This window comes from Manis pentadactyla, chromosome 15 (assembly GCF_030020395.1).
Source record: "Manis pentadactyla isolate mManPen7 chromosome 15, mManPen7.hap1, whole genome shotgun sequence".
Classification (NCBI taxonomy): domain Eukaryota; kingdom Metazoa; phylum Chordata; class Mammalia; order Pholidota; family Manidae; genus Manis; species Manis pentadactyla.
The window spans coordinates 64,701,975-64,715,420 of NC_080033.1; the positions used below are offsets into that span (position 1 = coordinate 64,701,975).

Consider the following 13,446-nt stretch of genomic DNA (forward strand, 5'->3'; position numbering starts at 1 on the left):
CTCAGAATGACTGTCCCCCAGTGGTTCCAGGGTGCGATCACAGCAGGTGCAAACCAAGCCGTTGGTTGTGGGGAACGAGGGGGGATGATTCTCCATTAAGTGCTCCGCTTGAGCAGTTTAAACCCTGTAGGGGCAGAGCAACAGTAAGCTGTGGGTACAGACGGAAACTCATTTGCCCTCAATCAAATGCCCTTAACATTTTTCTAATGGGGACCTTTTACCCCAGTTACCTTTTTACATCCTCTTCTGTAACCCCCCCCCCCACCTCAGCTGATAATCAGTTGATGCAGCAAGGGCTGTGATACACATAAATAATCCTAAGATGCCAGATAAACGGTCTTGGTTTTAAACTAGAGCCGTGCCTACCGTGTCTCCCTGTGAACACCAGCCTATTATTTTTAATTATGGCTTGCAAAGCAAAGTGATTTCTTGCCCTCTTTACAGCTTCCCTGACAGTATTTTGTCTGCCCAGGTGACAGGGTGCCTGATCGGCACACACATCGCTAGCCACAGCACCCACTGTTACTCAAAAGGTGACTCAAAAGGGATCAATTGCAGTCATTGCAACTTGCATTTTGAAGTGTGCTAGGAAGAAATGAGTCCCCTTAGCTAATGTGCCATTGCAAATGCAGGATGAATATGACATTTAGAAAAAGGTTTCCACAGGATCTGGATGAGTTTATAAATGCGCAGTGTTTCTGCATGAGGCATGTATGTATATGTGTGTATGTATATTAGGTATAAGTATGTATATATGTGTGTGTCTTAAACACTCCTGCACAAGCACTGCAAACCCTTCCCCTAGCAGCACCGTGAGCAAAGAATAAAGGAAAGACCTGGCACCAGTCCCTTGTGGGTTTTCTACCTGATGGCCATTGTCAAGAGTGTTTGGTTTAATTCAGACAGAAAGTTCTAGAAACATCTTGGTGTTAAATTACATTAGGCATTGAGAAGTCAAGGGGCTGGATGAATTGTTCTTGCATGTTCAAAGGAGACCATCCTTTTTGCTCAGAAGAGACATCTGACGTGATTTGTTGATACATGTATTTATTTTTGAAGCCTTTTCCTCTACAAGGTGTAAAAAGTTACACCAGCTTTACGGGCAGAGTTTATGGCCTCGTTTCTCCAGGATGGTCACATCGCACCTTTTACAGCCTTGTGCTTTGCGCTCAATACCATTTGCCACGCTGAGATCTGGTTGCAACTGAGCCAGGTGGGGAGAGGCTTTCCTAATTTCCAGCCATAATAAAATAGCTCATCACCTCTTTTCCTAAAAAAAAAAAACAAAAACATTTTTTGGGGTCTTTCTTCTTTGATTTCCAGCAACAAGGAGCTGCCACCACTGTCTACTGCGCTGCCGCTCCGGAGCTTGAGGGCCTGGGAGGCATGTATTTCAACAACTGCTGCCGCTGCGTGCCCTCTCGCGAAGCCCAGAGTGAAGAGACGGCCCGGGCCCTGTGGGCGATCAGCGAGAGGTTAGTCCAGGAAGGACTCGCCGGCCAATCCAGCTAAGCGGGAGCTCCAGCGAGGATGGCGCACACACCCACCCTGTGGGTGTACACACGTAACTGTCAGCGCTGGGCCCCTTCCAACTTATTATCCAGAGGCTTTTCAGGTCCCTCCGACACAGATCCGCCAAAGTAAAGGAAAAAAGATTAATCACAAAAGTTCCAATGGGAGGCAAGGAATTCCAGGGGCAAAAATCTCTTTTCCAGGGCTGGGTGACGTTTGGGTTCCTTTGCTTTCCCAGGGGTGGCCTGTTTGAAATGCATGCTTATTAGTTGGTAGGTGGGTTCCTTGTCTCCTTGTAGAAGCACAAACAATTCTGTCTCACTGTTTAGACTAGCGTGTGCCCCTGTCCCGCCCAGCCACCACCACAGCACACCACGGCCACGCTGCCACCAGGAGCGGGCTCTCTCCTACTGAGGGAGGAAAACGCCAATGTTTATCCCGCTGCATTGATCCAGGAGATAATCATTTCATTCCTCCTGACCATGTGGGAGTGGGCTTGGCAATTCCTGGGACGACAGCTCCCTGAACCTTGGGCTGGCCAGTCACGATGGAAGTGACACCCAGAAATGGGTGGGACAGACAGCTGGTGGCTCCCAAAAGTACTGGTCCACCGGCTCCCAGGCCAAAGCTTTACAAAAATTCTTTAGCGAGTATAACAAACCTATTCTGCCAATCATTCCCTAGATACCTTGGCAAGCAGGAGGGGAAGTATTATGTCTGTAAGAATATGCAGGATATTTCTGGGGTGGGGGAGAAAAAGCTGTTCCCTTTGTTCTTCATTCAGTTCCAAGCAGCAGCCCAATGGCGGAGGTCAACAGCCTCTTGGCCCTCCCACTTTAGAGTTCTGCTTAAACTACCCCTGCTTCTTTTCATCCTACGCTTAATAAAAGAACATGCTTGGATACTGTCACCTGAAGTCTGTATTGTTTCTTTACATGTTGGTTTCAGTTTTGTTTTTTTGTTGTTGTTTGTCTTTTTTTTTTTTTTTTTTAGAAAAGAAATCTGGAGGAAAAATAAAACACTTCTTGTAGACGCCAGGAAAACACCATTCTTGTTTCTTCTCTGAGTTTGTGTTTGTTTTTGTGCTTTGTGGCTGTCTGTGGGCCAAGTTGTCTCACGCGATTAGCATGCCAGCATTGTATTTTCTGTTGGAGAGAGAAAGAAAAAGAAAAATGACTATTGTTTAATTTCACCTTGGAAGTTTTGTTATTACTTTCAAGTTCATTATTTCTGTCCTCAATGGTTTGCTCAACCTGTAATTACCAAGTTCCTGCTGGTGAGAGAATCTATCTATGTTGGGGGTGGTTTGGGGGCTCTTTGCCACTTGCCCCTTGGTTTCCAAGCCATTCCAGCAGGGAGGTAAGAAAGTGCCTTCTACGAGATGCAGAGAACAGAGAACACTTTTGCCGAAATACCAGGAAGGAGGAGGTGGGGTGTCCATCCCTCTGTTCCTCCTCCCAGTGACGCCAGCTGCAGGCATCACGGATCTCTGGGCTTCAGGCTCTGGGGTGCAGTGCAGTCGTCAAACACTATTGCTTTCCCGTGGCCCAGAGCCTGGCTGCCTCCTCCCGTCTGGCTCTATTCTCCCTTAGAAAATCCCTATTATCATAACCTCTTCAAAACTATGAATCAGATTATGTCACTTCTGGTCCAAACCCTCAGTGTTTCTGAGGGACCTTGTCTGTAAGAGTGGTGGTCAAAATTCTCCTGCTGGTCTCCGCCCCTGGGTGGTCCTTACAACTTGTTTTGGCCAATTTGGAAAGTGATTCTGCACTGAGGCTCACCCTTCTTCTGCCGCTCTGTGGAACTCTGCAACCACCATCATATGAATGGGTCTGGATTATTCTACTGGATGATGAGAGACACATGGTTGCCACCCAAACTGACACGAAGCTAACCATTAGATGTGAGTGAGACCACCCAGACTATTCAGCTCCTGCTGGGGGAGAAGAAACTCCCCAGTCAATCCATAGAACTGCAAAAATAAATGTTTATGTTAAGCCATAACTTTCTGGATTACTTGTTATGCAACAGATGCTAACTGATACGACTTCTCATGTCAATGAACAGTGTACCAATTTCTTACCATAGCCGAGGATGTCATTCACAGTCTGGTCCCCAGCTAGCTCTCTGAGCTCAGGTTCTAACACTTTGTCCTCACCCACTACCTGTAGCCACTCCAGCCCTCTCATGTCCTGAAATATGCCCTGCACACTCTCTACTCAGGGACTTTATACCTCTGCCAAGATGCTTCTCTTCCAGAGACCTGCATAGCTCCCACCCACATGGCTTTATGGTCCCTGCTCAGATATTACACCCTTTCTGAGGAGGTGACATTTCTGGCCAGTGCACTCAGGGTGGCGCCCCATTTGTCCACCCCTTGTTTTCCTCCACAACAGTTAACACTATTAGATATATTATGTGTCTGTTTACTACTTTCTCTCTCTACCTCCTATCATATAAACGTCCTGAGATTTGTCTGTTTTGTTCACAACTGTGGTCACAGTGCCTTGACTTGCCCCTGCCATATACCGTAAGCATGTAACATTATAAAACTGCTGAAGAAGGGTTCTTGGTGACTAGGCATTATGCTCATGAACGTAAATCCCACCATTGTGAGCGTAATGTTGCTAAGCAGGCTGCACATCAGTCTGATTTCTAATATGACCACAGCCCTGCCTGACAGCCCTCCTCTTCCTGTCATGGATGAAGAAACTGAGGCTGAGAAGTTTCATAATTTGCTCCTAAGTGGCCGAGCTGCCATTCACAGCTGGGCCTGTTTGATTTCAAAGTCATGAAGCTGCCCTGCACCAGTGCCACTGTGTGAAGCACATCTGTCCGACAGGATGCCCCATCTCGAGGTCTCAGGCAGAGCAGAGAAGTGACTTTATGGGACTGACTCCAGCTAAGCTTTAGGCATCTGGTGCAGGTAGAAGTTAAGCTGGGGCCGAGAAGACGCTGCAGGATCACCAATGAAAAGTGATGCTCAAAATACCACAGAGACCAAGGGAGGGCTGGCCGGCTGCCTCTGAGCTGACTGAGTTCCATATGGAGCCTGCATCTGGGGGGCAAGATGTGGCTTTGGGGGACTTGGGAAGGGGAGGATGAGTATTCTCCTCAATCCAGAAGCTCTCTAAGGCAGATAGACTAGGTCTCCACATACTCATTCATTCGACAAACATATGCTCATGCTGCATTGTGGAAAGTCAAAGAGTTGTGACTTCCCCATAGTTCCTGATACAAAGGGATTTATCTCCCAGGTCTGTAGGAGTCTTCGCAGTGCATGAGGTTCTAATCATCTTCATCAGGAGCTCCCCAGGTTACTTACCAATAACGAGGCCCAAGAACAATAACCGGGACTCCCTTGTCCACTACGCCCTGAATCCGCTCAGACCCTGCCAGTCCCTATGCGTCATTTCTCCAGCCAGAAATATTAATCTTATTTCTTTGGCTAATTCTGAGGAGGAATTCCTGGACAGGTGAACAAGTGGGTGGCATAAAGCCTCAGGTCTTTTTTAGCTTATTATACTATAAGCCCTTCATCTGCCGTGATGTATGTATGTATGCATATGCATACATATATGCAATAGATTATATATGTAATGTGTACATATATATGATACATACTTTAATCACATAATAATGACCCTACTCTACCATTATCACTACTGCTAATTGCAGAAGCTATTTACTGAGCATCAACTATGTGCCAGTTGCGGATCTAGGCAAATCACACCTATCTTCTTAACTGTATGCTCACATGATAAAACGGAGTTTTACAAGACAGTAACCTACCCACAGCCCCAGAGCCACGGAGTGGCAGAGTTACTATTTGAATCCGAGTCCATCACCGTCAAGTCCATGTGCCTTCCACTACGTCCCACAGTGCAGTGGGTGGTCTGTAGGCCAGCAGTGTACGTACATTTAATTTCTGCAATGGGTGAATTATTCACAAAGGAAGACTATTTGGCTCCCTGCCTCAGCATAAGGTCTGACTCTCCTCCTGGTGCCCGGTGCCTAGTATAAACCTTACAAAAGCTCTCTGTACAGGCCATTTATCCAGCAATATTGGCTTCAGCCCCGTAGACGTTGTCTCCTGTTCTGCTTGCAGAAGGCCTGCGTCTGGCCTTGTTTTCCTGGGCTTAGCGTCTAATGGACGCTAATGCCCAGACTCCACCCCTGCCCCCCCCCCACCCCCGTGCCATGGACCCACCCAGAACAGGAAGAGGGAACCGGTTTCTCTACATTTTCTTCCTGAGTTGCTCTCCCCTGCTAGTTTCAATCCAAAAGGCAGCCAGTTTCCACTTTCACGGTTGATGAAGGGAGACCTTTCTGCAACTTATCAATAGGAAACAAGAAACCGAACCATCCCCGGCAATGACTGAAGCTGCGGCTTGTGGTTTTGTTCTTTAAATGGGGTTATGGGTGGTTTTGTTTTGAACTTCAGTGAAGGAGGCCTGATTACTTTCATTAAGGTCAGCACTGGGCCAGAAAGCCTCGGCTTGCAAAATGGCTGCGTGTTCTGGTCACTAGCAGGTACCGTTTATAGACGTTTATGTAACAAAGAGCCTCTAAAATAGCAATGCTTGCCCTGTGTGTTAGCTCTTTGTGCCTGTGAACGTATCCGAACTAGCTGGGTGGAGTTCACTAAATCGTATCACCTGATAAAAGTATCCCCCTGATCATTGGAAACCCTGCTCTGAATGATGTTTATTGATGAGAGTCCCCGAGTAAAGACAACTTTTAAAAGAGAAAGGAAAGACTCAAAGACCACTATTCTAATGCAGGTATTTTCATTTACTGTATTACCTTTCAAGCCTTCCTACTATTGGTGTCATGCCTCCCTTTTACCTTTAAATGAGATAAATAAAATTATCTTATGTCTCAGTTTTCAGCTATTTTAATGGGTACCTAATACATCACCATGCTGGTGGGTCATCATTTGGAAATTCCTACTATGGGACAGTTAGGTTGGTTCTAGTCTTTGCTGTTAGCCCTAATGGCGCACTTAGCATCCTTATGCAGTTCCTTCCTTCTATGCATTGACCTCAGCACACATTTGCAGAGCTGAAACCATCGGGTCCAAGAGCTCGCATCTGACCCTTGTTGCATATGGCCGTGTGCTGTCTGGGAGGGTTCCAGCCCTCAGAACGTACATAGTTCTGTTTTCTTTAGCACCTCATCTGCTCTTGGGTGTTGTCATTTAACGCTTTTTATTTTATATATTTTAACTTCATATTATCACAGTCTAGTACTATGTATATAAAATACCCCCCAAGCAACCAGTCTCCTTATTTAAAGTATAAGCATTTTGTCTGTCATTTTCCCACTGGACCAAGTTCACCATTTTAATTAGAGTGGAAATGCCAGGTGCATCTACGTTCAGTTTGGGTAGAAAAAACACCTGTTCAACAGTGCTGTGACGTCTTTACCATCTTATCCAGTTACCGAGCTCCCTGTCTGTTTCCTTCGCAGTCACAGCTGAAGCACTGCATGGACCCTATCGGAATGCGGTGCAAATATAACATGCAGGCCTCTTCGGTCCATTCTGTCTTGCATACTCACCCCACGGGCTGAAGTGCTGCCCACTTCTATGAAGTGCGCACACCACTCGGAAAGATTGCCTCCCTCCTAAGCTGATCACTTACAAGGCCATGCCCTGCTGCATCTTAGGGGTGACAGAATAAAGGCTTCTTTTAATTTTCAAAATAGGAATATGCAAGTAGAGGATTCCCACTCCTCATTCAGATCAAAGATGCACCAGGCCTCCCTCCAGCTTTCCTGATTTTATTTGAGGTTCACAGAGACTTGTCCTTTGCATCGGAATCAGGACAATTTCTCATTTGATACTGGGCACCCAGATGAGAAAATCCACTCTTAAAAAGTAGTGCCACTTCCTGAGTGCTTACCAATACCATGTGCAAAATGGTGAACTGAAATGCTGTTTTTGTTCATTTAAATCTCATGATCTGGGAATTCAATGTTACTGTCTCCTTTTGACCAATGAGGCAAACATTTGAATCCTGGGGCCACCACTTCCTGTGTGATGTTGTCCCAGTAACTTCACCTCTCTGAGCCCGTGTGTCTCCAAGCTACTCTGCATTTGTGGTTTCCTTTACTCCTCCAACTTCATTCCTCCCTTGTTTTACTTCCTATATACAGACTTGTTTAGACTCGTCCGAGCTGAATAAATGTGGTTTCCATTACTAATCCACCTGAATATAGTTTTATTCTTTTTCTCTATCTTTTAAATATGGCTTGTGAGGTTGGTTCCGGGGGGGAAAAAAGAGTACTTTCATCATATTTACACATAGTGTGGGAAGTAGTTGCTGAATAATTTTCTTTTACATAAAATTCAGTGCTGTTTTTACTAGAAAGTTAAAAAGAATGTGTAGCGTTGAAACTTAGGGGAAAAAAATCAGAAAAACAAATGTGCCCTCGGTCCCACCACTCAAAGTCAACCCCTGAAAATAGTCTGAAATAGTTTCATTTTTTTAAAAATATGTTTTAAAATTCATTTGTGTCTTTTTAGTTTTACATCATGATTATACTCCATACACAGCTTTATATATTTCATACTAAGTACATTCTTGATACATAGTCAATGACTGTGATCCTGTACTGAGTGAACAGATATACCATAGTTATTTTATCATTGCATTGTTATTCTAGAGCCAAGGTCCCCACTACCATATTTCATTTAAATAAATAATGCTTCCATAAATGTATTTGCATAATATTTGGGGGGATAATTTGATTATTTTTTTAATGTGGATCCCGAAAAGAACGCAGTGTCAAGCAATATGGAAAATTTTAAGGCTCTGGACACCTACTTGCAAGAAATCTTTCCTGGGCTACCCACTCCGCTGATTTTTTATCTCTGCCAAGAGTTTTCTTTGAACAGAGCAGAAGTGTCTTCACCCACGTGGGTTTGCTGTTGATCAGTTCATTTTCCCCAGATACTCTGCCTATCTGGTGCTTGGCCGTGTTAACTTCACTTGGGCTGCCCGTTAAAGTCACCTGGTATAAACACTCTTTCCCTCTGGAAACAAGACAGGAGAGGGCAGGAGCTTTGTGTCAGCGAAATAAAAACTGGCTGAATATGAAAGAATCCACCTAAACTTCGGGTCCGCCGTCTTGCCAGCCTTCCGGTGGTGTTCTACCGCGGATGGCTCTGCAGCAGAAGAACCTGCTGAGAGAAGTCTGAAGCATTTCTGGGCTATGTTGGTAAAGGTTCGGAATCTTGGCCTGGGTTTCTGAGACAAGCTCCCCTCAGATGTGGGCCTGGGGAATTTTACCTGGCGCGACCTAGATTTGAAGGACTTTGTGGCACAGTACTTGGTTTTTTTATTCTTATGAGTGGCTGCCTTCAAACCCACTTCAGGGGAAGAGGCTGAGCAGATCCTCCTAGATGATGTAGGAAACATTTCAATCAGATCACCCTGTTTCCTGAACAAGATTCCAGAAGCTTCTAGAAGCCTGCATAAGTCTCTCAAAATCGCCCACAGCCTTCACAGCTGCAGCACTCTTAAATTATAGAAGCAGTAGACATGGAAAACGCACACACACACATATATAGCTCTCCCTATATAGAGATATATATAGATATATGTACATCTGTGTATCTGTATCTATATATTTAATGTAAAAATAGGTACTTTCATTAATAGTAAATACTGTTTAAAATAAAATCACAATTAGCATTATTACTAATATATAACAGACCCTTTGACCAGAAATTCGAGTTCTAAATGTTAATCCTGAAGGCAGGTCTTCTAGTCTGGAGAGATGATGATGATGATGATGATGTGTGTGTGTGTGTGTGTGTGTGTGTGTGTTTGTAGCAGTGTCAGAAGTTCTGGAATTCAAAAGCTGCATTAACATACTAATGAATCTTATTATTAAAAAATTTAACTGTGTTTAACCACAAGTCCTTTGAACACTGGCCACTGTTGTTTAAGACACCTGTTTGTTAACAAACAATAATGTTCTCAGGGACACAGGTAGAGAAAAGATTTTCTTAAAGCAACAACAAAAGCAATAATAATAATAATGAAAACCTGATAGCAATTTAAATGTCTAGCAGTGGGAGGCAGGACTGCCATGCAATGATGCTGTGAAAGAAACTGAATTGATGAAAATAATGTTTTGAGGCATTAGGTGAAAAATGTAGGTTACAAAAGAGTTTGTAGGGTATGATCCCATCTTTATTAAACAAATATACATTTGTGTTTCCATACATACAAATTATGTATTAAGACAGAGCGAGAGAAGGGGCTGAATGGTGTGAACAGTGGTTATCTCCAGGTAGAGGAAATGTAAGGGAGTTTTTGTCTTTATGCTTATCTATACTTCCCACATTTTCTACAATGAAACTATGTCCTACCACATTTTAAAAAGCAAAATTTGTAAAAACAAAGATGAAACATGCGAATGGCTGTAAAACATGCTCCACTGCCTCTCTAAGCTTGGGAGCACAGCTGTGGGCTGATTCGAGTCTAGTAATTGATTCTCCAGAAGGTTCTCTTGGGCTGACATATTGACACACACAGAATGGCTTTCAAGCTTCACAGAAACCGGGTGGGAAATTTTAAGGCTGCATCATACAAAGTACATTTGACAAATAAAAGCAAGAAGATTATTTCTGGTCACTTTATTCTTTCCAATAGCTGGCTGGTTGTCCGAATGATGGATGCCTTTCGTTGCTGTACATGACTGATAACACCACCTCTCTGTGGCTTTGGCCAGGTGAGTATCCAGTGAGAGGCTCTCCTCCGCTGGATTCTGACATCCTACCAAGGCTGAATAACAGACTCCAGCTATCCAGCTCCTCACCACTCCACCTAGTGTGTTCATATCAACCTTGAGCATTCACATCAAGCTTTGGCAGAACCCAGACTATGGAAGTAACCACGCCCCTTTTCTCTTTCTGTTTTGTTTTAGCTTGCTAAAAGTCTGAACTAAATGATAAGCTGAACTATTGATTTAGTTTACCCATCTGATCTCTGCTAATGTAAAGTTAAAAAATATATTGTTGGAAAAGTAAAGTTACATATCTTATGCTAAGCTAAGTAAATCTTCTCCCTAAAAAACCTTAGAAGTATTTGGACATAAAAGTATCTTTAACATTACTCTTAACTATCGAGTGGAAATCCTGGGTTCAGGCAAGGACTTCTTATGTAGAATCTGAATGATAACTTATTATTTTGAACTGAAAAAAAATTTTTTTCCCCCTGAGTTTTGTGACATTCTATTTGGGAGGAAAGGATTAAAAGCACACATCGGGAAAAAAAAATGAGTAACTAAGAAAACTATCCAAAAAATGCATCTACCAATTATCAGTCTAAATAAGAACAAGATTGCTATGATCCTCTGATATTAGCACCATGAGCCTCATCAGTAAGACTGAGATCACCAGATCTGGCTCTGACTTTTAATCCTCAAGGCTTTGGAAAGCAAAGCTTCACAAATTGGTCAGAGTGCATTTCTGTGATTGTAAGTTTTCACAAACTGCTATTCATAATTCCTGACTCCCTGCCAGGTCTTCACCCTGGCTCATGTCCTTTGGCATGGCTGGCATCCCTGACCATTAGCATTTTTACAGATACACCGAGATAGGTGTGTAAGGCAGAAGGTACTTGGTATGGCTGAAAATTCAAACATTTCTCCAGTAGTTCCACTCGGGCTGAGTTAAGAGGCGATTTGCTCAGGAAGACAAATGTAGTTTTGGCGGTGGGGTGGGGTTAGCCGGAGTTCTTCCTCAGGGCTTATACCTGGGAGCCACTTTTACAGAAGTTGGAGCAAGAGAAGAGTTTACCTAGACCCCAGTGAGCACAGTGCCCCTGGAAGTTGTGCAAGGTGGACCCCAGTTTCTCCTGACAGCAACATCAGACTGAATCTCTAATGGGTGTGGTGGGCATTGCCAAGGTAGGGCATTAATTGACAACAGAGAATCCAGAGCAAAAAGATTTTTGAAGAAAGAATATAAGGCAGAAGAAAAGGTTCAGTAGATGCATTCAAGCCGTCTCCTCACCCATCCAGTTGTTGGATCCTGAGCACTTCTTGGTTTCTTTGAGAAAGAGAGAGCCAGGGCCCCAGGCCATGTGGACTTGTGAGGATGAAGGCCTCGTTCAGGGTCTGGGCCATAACAGGAGGTCAACAGCCTTAATTTTAAATCCCTCCCCTCTAGACCAGAATGGCTCTCTGCTCCCTAGTAAACAGGGTTTGATGGAGCCATGAAAACAGCAATTACAGTGACTCTGCTGCCAGGGTGAGCCCATGGTGCCCAGGGCTCATCTGGCGGACAGGTGCTCTGCTCGGTGTCTCCTTGATGGTCCCTCTATTTGCAGGTGGAGCTCCCTTTCCACTGTGGAATTCTTGCCTTGGTGGAGAACATGGAACCGTAAAAGTGTCAGAAAATTATGCGCAGCCCAAAGCTGGGCCCCGTTGTTCTGATCTGGCCAATGAGGGGCAAGTAGCAGTGTACAGTGTATAGACCACCCAGTGCCTCCACCCACCCGTGGGGAGGGGAGAGAGGACCAGGCAAACAGACCTGGGGAATAGGCTAATGGTGCCAGGACTCGGGTTGCTGACTGAGACTTCCAGAGGGGCCAGCGGGCCAGGCTCTGAGCAAAGGTTTGATGACAGCCCATTGGGCTGGGACCCCTTCTTTCCATGTCAAAGGGCAAGGTGCTAGGTTTTGTCCTAACCTGGTGCTGAAAAAGGTCCTAAATTCACTTTCTCATAGAATAAGGGGATGTCTGTGGCTCTGAGCTGTCTCAACCTGTATATGAATCAAGCTCTGCTTTTATAGGCCTTTTTCATGCAGTGGTAAGCACACAGCACTACCATCCAATCAAAAAGGATTCTTATCAGTTTGTAGGACAGTTGCTTATAGGGAAAAATTACAATAAGAACACTATATCAAGTCCTCCATTCTCAAGAGGTAAACATCAACCACCCAGGAAGAGCAGTGGCATTTAATCACATCCTTGCAAGGGAACCTGTAGAAAAGTCCTTACTTTGAGAAACATCCCTGGTTCTTAGACAGTTAAGTTTCTAGAATTGAATGGCACTGAGCCTTTCTGAAGAATGGGTACAGGAACAGGTAATGAGAGGGAAACTCTCTCCAGGACCCTGACTGGACCATGGCTTCTGTCTTTCCTGCCTTCTGTGGGTACCACTGGCAGTGGCAGAAAGAACACAGAGCAGGTGTGACCACCAGGCATGATAGGGGAGGAAGCACCATGGCTCAGAACGTGGCCCATCTGCCTCCTGGGCCTTGGACTAGACATCAGGTACAGGAAGCCTATCCTAGACTCTTCCCTTGACTTGCTAGGTGGTCTCAAGCAAACTGGGTGTTAGTTTTATCACCTGTGAAAACAGACTCACTGACTTCAAAAAATGCCACAGTCCTGGGGAACCATGCAGTACAATGGAAGAACCCTGGGTCAAATCTTGGTTCTACAGATGAGCAACCTTCAGCAAGAAATGAGGCTTCTCTGTGTCTGCAAAGAAGTTGACCTGAAAATGCACATTTCACGTGGTTGCTTTTAGAAACTGGAGGAATCAGTCAGGCAGAGGAGCATAGTTGACACGTCGTAGACTTGTAATGGATATCAATTTCCCATCATGGAGCGACCTTTCTGAATCTAATAGTCTAAGATTATACTCCAACTTTTCTGGGCAGGTTGCACCTATTTAACAGCAAGATGGGCCCCTGAGCTCCTCTGTTGCCCTTTTATTTGGGGGTGAGGTCAAGCACACATTTTTTTATTGACCCATTTCCCCTCAGTAATGTCCCCTAATGCTATGGGGGTAGGGCTATGTCCTGTATTTCTTTGTCCAAAAACAATCATCACTTGTCTGAAACAGGTTGCAGTTTATCAAACTGGTTCCAAGACCTATTTTAAAAATCACCCCAAAGCAAATTAA

General features: G+C 44.5%; 1 protein-coding gene across 1 annotated transcript in view; it reads right to left on the minus strand.

Annotated features, from left to right (window-relative positions):
* Positions 1-2,104: 2,104 nt before the first annotated feature.
* The window catches only part of MAF (MAF bZIP transcription factor), a 310,576-nt gene continuing 299,234 nt past the window's right edge, over positions 2,105-13,446 (minus strand). The window contains exon 3 of the transcript XR_008994033.1: positions 2,105-2,657. The gene's annotated coding sequence lies outside the window, so the exon portion shown is untranslated. The remainder of the gene's footprint in view (positions 2,658-13,446) is intronic.